Genomic DNA, 6,596 nt, shown 5'->3' with positions numbered 1-6,596 from the left:
TAATACAGATTTAACTAATTAACTAGCCAACTAACTAATTAATTAATTACAAAACTTCTAATTAATCAACAAATTAATTACAGAAACAGTCTAAATATGAAACTAAAGAGACCGCCACAGCTCTGCCTCGGAATGCGTGGATGATGCATGCTTGACTCGCCTTGCTCGAAAACTCGTGCCATGCCACTGTTGCCTCTGTTTACACTGCTCTGCTCCTCTGAAAATTGTGCAACTCCCAAGGTGCACTCTCTGAACACTGGGGAGAATCACCGACCAAGTGGGATCACCACCGGCCATGTCCGGATGGTTATCGGCCATTTTTAAATCCATCGGCAAACAATGAATGGCCGGCTGGCAGTATAGGTGGCCGGCCGGCCGAATCTTCCTGCAGAACCTGTTTTTGACAGCAGCAGAGGGCAGACAGTGCATGGCAAGGAAATTCAAAGCAATGTATGCATGGCCATTCTCCCTATCATGCAATGGACTTAAGGGAGCATGGCCTTCGACCCTCGGGCCATCAATCACGCATTTCAATGCATGATGGCTCAAAAGCCATGTGTGCATTTCAATGTCAAATGCAATACACACAAAACATACAAGGGGCCCAACCTCAATCATGGTTGATCAAGAGGCGAGGCAATGCACAACGATGCACATGCAACCTAAGTATGCAAGCAAACATACTAACATGCAATGCAACTACATGGCACACACAATGCTAACAACATAACATGCACAACGTATTGAAACATGGCATACACAATACAGGATGGACTTATACCAATGTGAGTGGACCTCAGCCACACTCACATCAGTGGCCAATAAGATGGAAATGAGGCAACCGAAATGCACACAAACATGTCCAGTGCATGGACCGATCCTAAGATACAACACGCAACTCTAACTAAGCATGGAAAATGATGAAACATGGCATATGAACATGCAAATTCCAGCACTGAATTATGATGCTAAACAGCCCCCAAAACATGGAAAAATAGCACCCGATGCATGAGACGAAACCCGCAACTCGAAACTAGGCACACGGAATGACTTACAGCTATACAAAGCATGCATTATTTGATCATGAAGAATGAAGACAGATGCAAGAAAGTCCCAAAACATGCATATTTCCAGTTTATAACAAGTCTCAAAAATGAACACAAATAGGGCTAATCTATCATGCAAAAATGGCCCTAAGAGAGAGATTAAACACAAAGGGACAACAGTTGGCCCCAAATGGAAAAGATCCCTTCAACAAAGTTGAAGAGGGGCTCAAAAAAAGGCACTTTACAGTTTACATCAAGCCACGAAAATAATCAAAAATAAGGCCAAACTATCATGCAAGAAAAGGCCTAAAAGAGGGGTAAAGAGACAAGTGGTAGCTGCTGTTCTCAAACAGAGGAGAGCCCTTCAAAAATTTTGAAGAGGGGCTCAAAAAAAGATATTTCACAGTTTATGGAAAAGTCCAAAACAGCTCACAAGTAAGCCTAAAATACTATGCAAAAATTGGCCTGAAAGAGAGATATAGAGGCAAGTGGTAGTAGGAGACCTCAAAAAGCAGGAAGTCCTTGATCAAACATGAAAAGGGGCTCAAATTATGACTATTTACAGTTTAGGTCGGAGCCCAAAAAAGCTAGCAAGTATGGCTTAGATACAAAGCAAAATAAGGCAAGAAAAGAGGAGAAGAGGACTTACCCTTGAAGACCAATGAACCAGCAGCTCTTGGACCAAATTTCTGAGCCTTTAACCTCTCCAAAACAAACCCAAAGTGCTAGAATGAAGGATAGAGGCCTTGTGCTATGAGGTGTAGGGTAAATGGTGCAAGAACCTTAGGATTTGAAGGGTTTGAGAGAGAGAGATAGGGAGAGAGCTGAGAATTTTTTAGAGAGAGAGGAAATTCTTCTTCCTCCAAGTTGTGTCTCTCTTCTCTTCTCTCTTTTTTGTCTCTCTCTCCTTTTGAGAGAGCTTGATTGATATAGATATATCAATCTGCAGCCCCCTCAGAAGTCCCACGTCCAAGCATGGGCTGGGGTATGGCTTGGAATGACAGCTGCCAACTGTCTGCAGAAATATCTGTTGAAAACCACATTTGGCCGGCCGGCTATCAAAGTGGCCGATTGGCAGTCAAATTGGTCGGCCGGCCATCACATTTGGCCGATTGAAAATCAAGGTGGCCGGTGGGCAGGAGACTTGGTCGACAGGCTCCCTCATGTCCTCAGGAACACATTCACAAGCACTTGGTGCAAAACCAAACACAAACCAGTCGAGTTAAGAGATTCTGAGGCAAGGCGTGCAGCCGAGGCCTCTGGGAACTCAAGACGAACACAAACATGGATGATCACCGAGTGTTCAAGCGGTGACGTCCAAGTCTTAAGGACGGTCAAAAATGGGGTGTCTACACTTGGCCAAGATGATTAGGTCTGAGAAGACAAGAGCTCAGACTAAGAGAGCAGATCCCAGATCTAGAAGATAAAATCTCGGCCTAGATCATTAGGTTCGAGAAGACAAGAGCTTAGCCTAAGTGAGCAGATCTCAGATCCCAGAAGACAAAATATCAGCCTAGATGAGTAGGTCGGAGAAGACAAGAGCTCAGCCTAAGTGAGCAGATCCCAGATCTAGAAGACAAGATCTCGGCCTAAATGATTAGATCTAAGAAAACAAGAGCTCAGCTTAAGAGAGCAGATCCCAGATCCAGAAGACAAGATCTCAACCTAGATCATTAGGTCCAAGAAGACAAGAGCTCAACCTAAGTGAACAAATCCCAAATCCCAGAAGACAAGATATGGGCCTAGATGAGTAGGTCGGAGAAGATAAGAGTTAGCCTAAGTGAGCAGATCCTAGATCCCAGAAGACAAGATATTGGCCTAGATGAGTAGGACCGAGAAGACAGGAGTTCGAGCTGGAAAACAATTTTGAAAAGATCAGAACTTACAGTAGGTGAACAAATTTGAACTAAGTTTGCGATATTTCGGCATAAAACATGACGAGTAACTTAGACTTGTCATATGGTAGAGTTGAATTAGACTTGCTATATGGTAAAGTTGAACTAAGTTAGCAATGTTCCTATAATGAGCATGAGGAGTAACTTAGACTTGTCATATGGTATAGTTGAACTAAGTTGGCGATGTTTCCGAATGAAACATGACGAGTAACTTAGATTTATCATATGGTATAATTGAATTAGACTTGCCATATGGTAGAGTTGAACTAAGTTGGTGATGTTTTCGAATAAAACATGACGAATAACTTAGACTTATCATATGGTACAGTTGAACTAAGTTGGCAATGTTTCTGAATGAAACATGACGAATAACTTAGACTTGCCATATGGTAGAGTTGAACAAAATTACCGATGTTTTCAAATGAAACATGACGAGTAACTTAGACTTGCCATATGGTAGAGTTGAATTAGACTTGCCATATAGTAGAGTTGAACTGAGTTGACAATGTTTCCGAATGAAATATTAAACTTGCCACATAGTAGAGTTGAACTAAGTTGGTGATATTTTCGAATGAAATATGACGAATAACTTAGACTTACCATATGGTAGAGTTGAATTAGACTTACTATATGGTAGAGTTGAATTAGACTTACTATATGGTAGAGTTGAATTAGACTTGCCATATGGTAGAGTTGAACTAAGTTGGCGATGTTTCCGAATGAAACATGACGAATAACTTAGACTTGCCATATGGTAGAGTTGAATTAGACTTGCCATATGGTAGAGTTGTACTAAGTTAGCGATGTTTCCGAATGAAACATGACGAATAACTTAGACTTGCCATATGGTAGAGTTAAATTGAGACTTGCCATATGGCAAAGTTGAACTAAGTTAGCGATGTTTCAGAATAAAACACGATAATTAACTTAGACTTGCCAAGACGGTAGAGTTGAACTAAGTCAGTGATGTTTTGGCACGAAACATGGCGAAACTGGCCATAACCTAATTAGTTTGTAAGAAAAGTCGAGGTAGTTAGTACTCTCGGTGCACTAAGATTAAGCTTAAAGTGCTTCGTTTGGGCGAGCCAAACATGATGATCTCGGTTGAGATGGTGATTTCAGTTGAGATGTTGATATTGGGTAACATGATGACCTCGGTTGAGATGTTGTTCTTGGTTCCTGATGAGTTGATACTAGGATCTTGATGTTCTTGAACTAGTATGTCATGATCTCTGCTAGTAGTGCCATCTCTGTCGAGATGTTAGACTTAGATGAGATAGAACATGATGGTTCTTGGTTTTTGATTCTTGATTCTTGTCGAGTGGACATTTGAGTCCTTATTTCTTTATGTCGGCGAGTCGTGATTTTATTCAGAAGAGTATCTCTAGCATGTTGTTTAGCCGACATATTAGAAGATGAAACAATATAGGTTCCATCACCTCAAGTTGCCGAGGTAATAGAACCTAAGGGGCAGTTGTAAGGACATATTTTTTGGACAGTCCACGTAGCCGAGGTTGTTAGCTGAAGAAAGATTGATTTTGTATATTATATCATCATACCAAGATTCATTTTACAAATCTGTATATATATAGGAATGCTATAACAAACTCACTAAACAAACTCTAACTAACTAACCATATTATCTAACTAACTAACCTTACTAGTACAACTGCATTTTGCTGAATTGCTAATATAACAGTGGTGTGACTTAAGAAACATCACAGTATAATGCTGAGCTTACAAATGTGTTTGTGCCTCCTCTGCCTCTTGTATCTTATCAGCTCCCCGCAAGCTGATGGGAGAAGGAAGGAGCATCAGCTTGTCTTTGAGATAATGAAATCGAGAACCAGACAATGGTTTGGTAAACAGATCAGCTAATTGATCAGAGGTAGGAACATGCTTAAGAAGAATTTGTTTGGAAACAACTCGCTCGCGAATGAAATGACAGTCTATTTCAATATGTTTAGACCGGGAATGGAAAATTGGATTTGAAGTAAGAGCCATAACAGATAAGTTGTCACACCATAAAACTGGAATAGAAGAAGGAAGAACCAAAAAATCCTTAAGCAACTGCTGAAACCAACTATCTTCAGCGACAGTATTAGCTAAAGACCGATATTCAGCCTCAGTGGAGGAACGAGAGACCGTAGGCTGCTTTTTAGCAGACCAAGAGATCAGATTTGGGCCTAAAAAGATACAGTACCTTGAGGTAGAACGTCTATCCAAAGTATCACCTGCCCAATTTGAGTCAGAAAAGACATGAAGAGTGAAAGGACCAGGAGTGAAACTCAATCCATGAGAAACGATGCCTTTAATATAACGGAGAAGACGTTTAACATGTTGAAAATGGGCATTGGTAGGAGCATGCATATGTTGGCATGCTTGATTAACAGCCAAAGACAAGTCAGGCCGAGTGATGGTAAGATGTTGAAGACCTCCAACTAAACTGCGATACAGAGTAGGTTGAGCAAAAGGAAGAGCATCTGAAGGAGAGACAAATGACTTCACAGCCAATGGTGTAGAACAAGGCTTGCAATCCACCATTCCAGCTTTAACAAGCAGATCAGTAGCATACTTTTGTTGACATAGAAAATAACCAGAATCTTGAGCAATGACATTGATGCCCAGAAAATAGGATAAAGAGCCAAGTTCTTTCATAGAAAAGACCGAGTGCATCTGCTGAAGAAGCTGAGTGAGAATAGTAGAGTCACTACCAGTCAAAAGTATGTCATCAACATATACAACCAGCAGAGTAAGACTGGTGGGAGTCTGTTTGACAAACAAGGAAGTATCTGACAGACTGTTATGAAACCCCTGTGAGAGAAGAAAAGCTAAGAAAGTGGAATACCAGGCTCGAGGAGCCTGTTTAAGGCCATAAAGAGCTTTCTTAAGTTTTCACACATGAGTAGGATAAGAAGGATCCACAAATCCCTGAGGTTGAGTCATGAAAACTTCCTCTTCAAGTGAGCTATGTAGAAATGCATTTGAGATATCAAGCTGAGTAATGGGCCAGTTATTATGAAGAACAATGCAAATAAAAATACGAATTGTAGGCTGCTTAGCAACGGGACTGAAGGTCTCATGAAAGTCTATCCTCTCCTATTGCAAATAACCTTTAGCCACAAGTCGGGCCTTGTACCTGGCAATACTACCATCAAAATGACGTTTAATGCGAAAGACCCATTTACAGCCGATTGCCAATTTAGAACAAGGAAAGGGAACAAGAGTCCAGGTACCCTGAACTTGAAGAGCATCATACTCATCTTGCATAGCTTTAATCCAGACAGCAGATTGAAGAGCTTCTTTGACAGTACGAGGTTCAGAAGTGAGAAGCTGAGTAGAAAGATCAGAAACAAATGTAGCTTGAAAACACACAGGAAGTTTGTCTTTAGACCGTGTGGTCATAGAATGATAATTAAGGGAGACCGTAGAGATGGGAGCAGCAGACTGCTGTGATCTGAGAATAGCAGATGGCTGTGAAACAGGTGGAAGATCAATGGTAATAGAATTAATGGGAACAGAAGGAGAACAATTGGAAATATATGGAAAACTAGAAGAAGGAGAAGCTGAATTTGGTGAGACTGAAGAAGTAGAGGGTGAAGACCAAAAAAAGGAATAGAAGAAGAACAAGAACAAGAAAGAGATGAAGAAGACG

Source organism: Camellia sinensis, chromosome 4, assembly GCF_055761805.1.
Source record: "Camellia sinensis isolate YWXY chromosome 4, ASM5576180v1, whole genome shotgun sequence".
In the NCBI taxonomy this organism is placed as follows: Eukaryota; Viridiplantae; Streptophyta; class Magnoliopsida; order Ericales; family Theaceae; genus Camellia; species Camellia sinensis.
The sequence above is the reverse complement of the archived record's forward strand: the minus strand, read 5'-3'. Positions refer to the sequence as shown.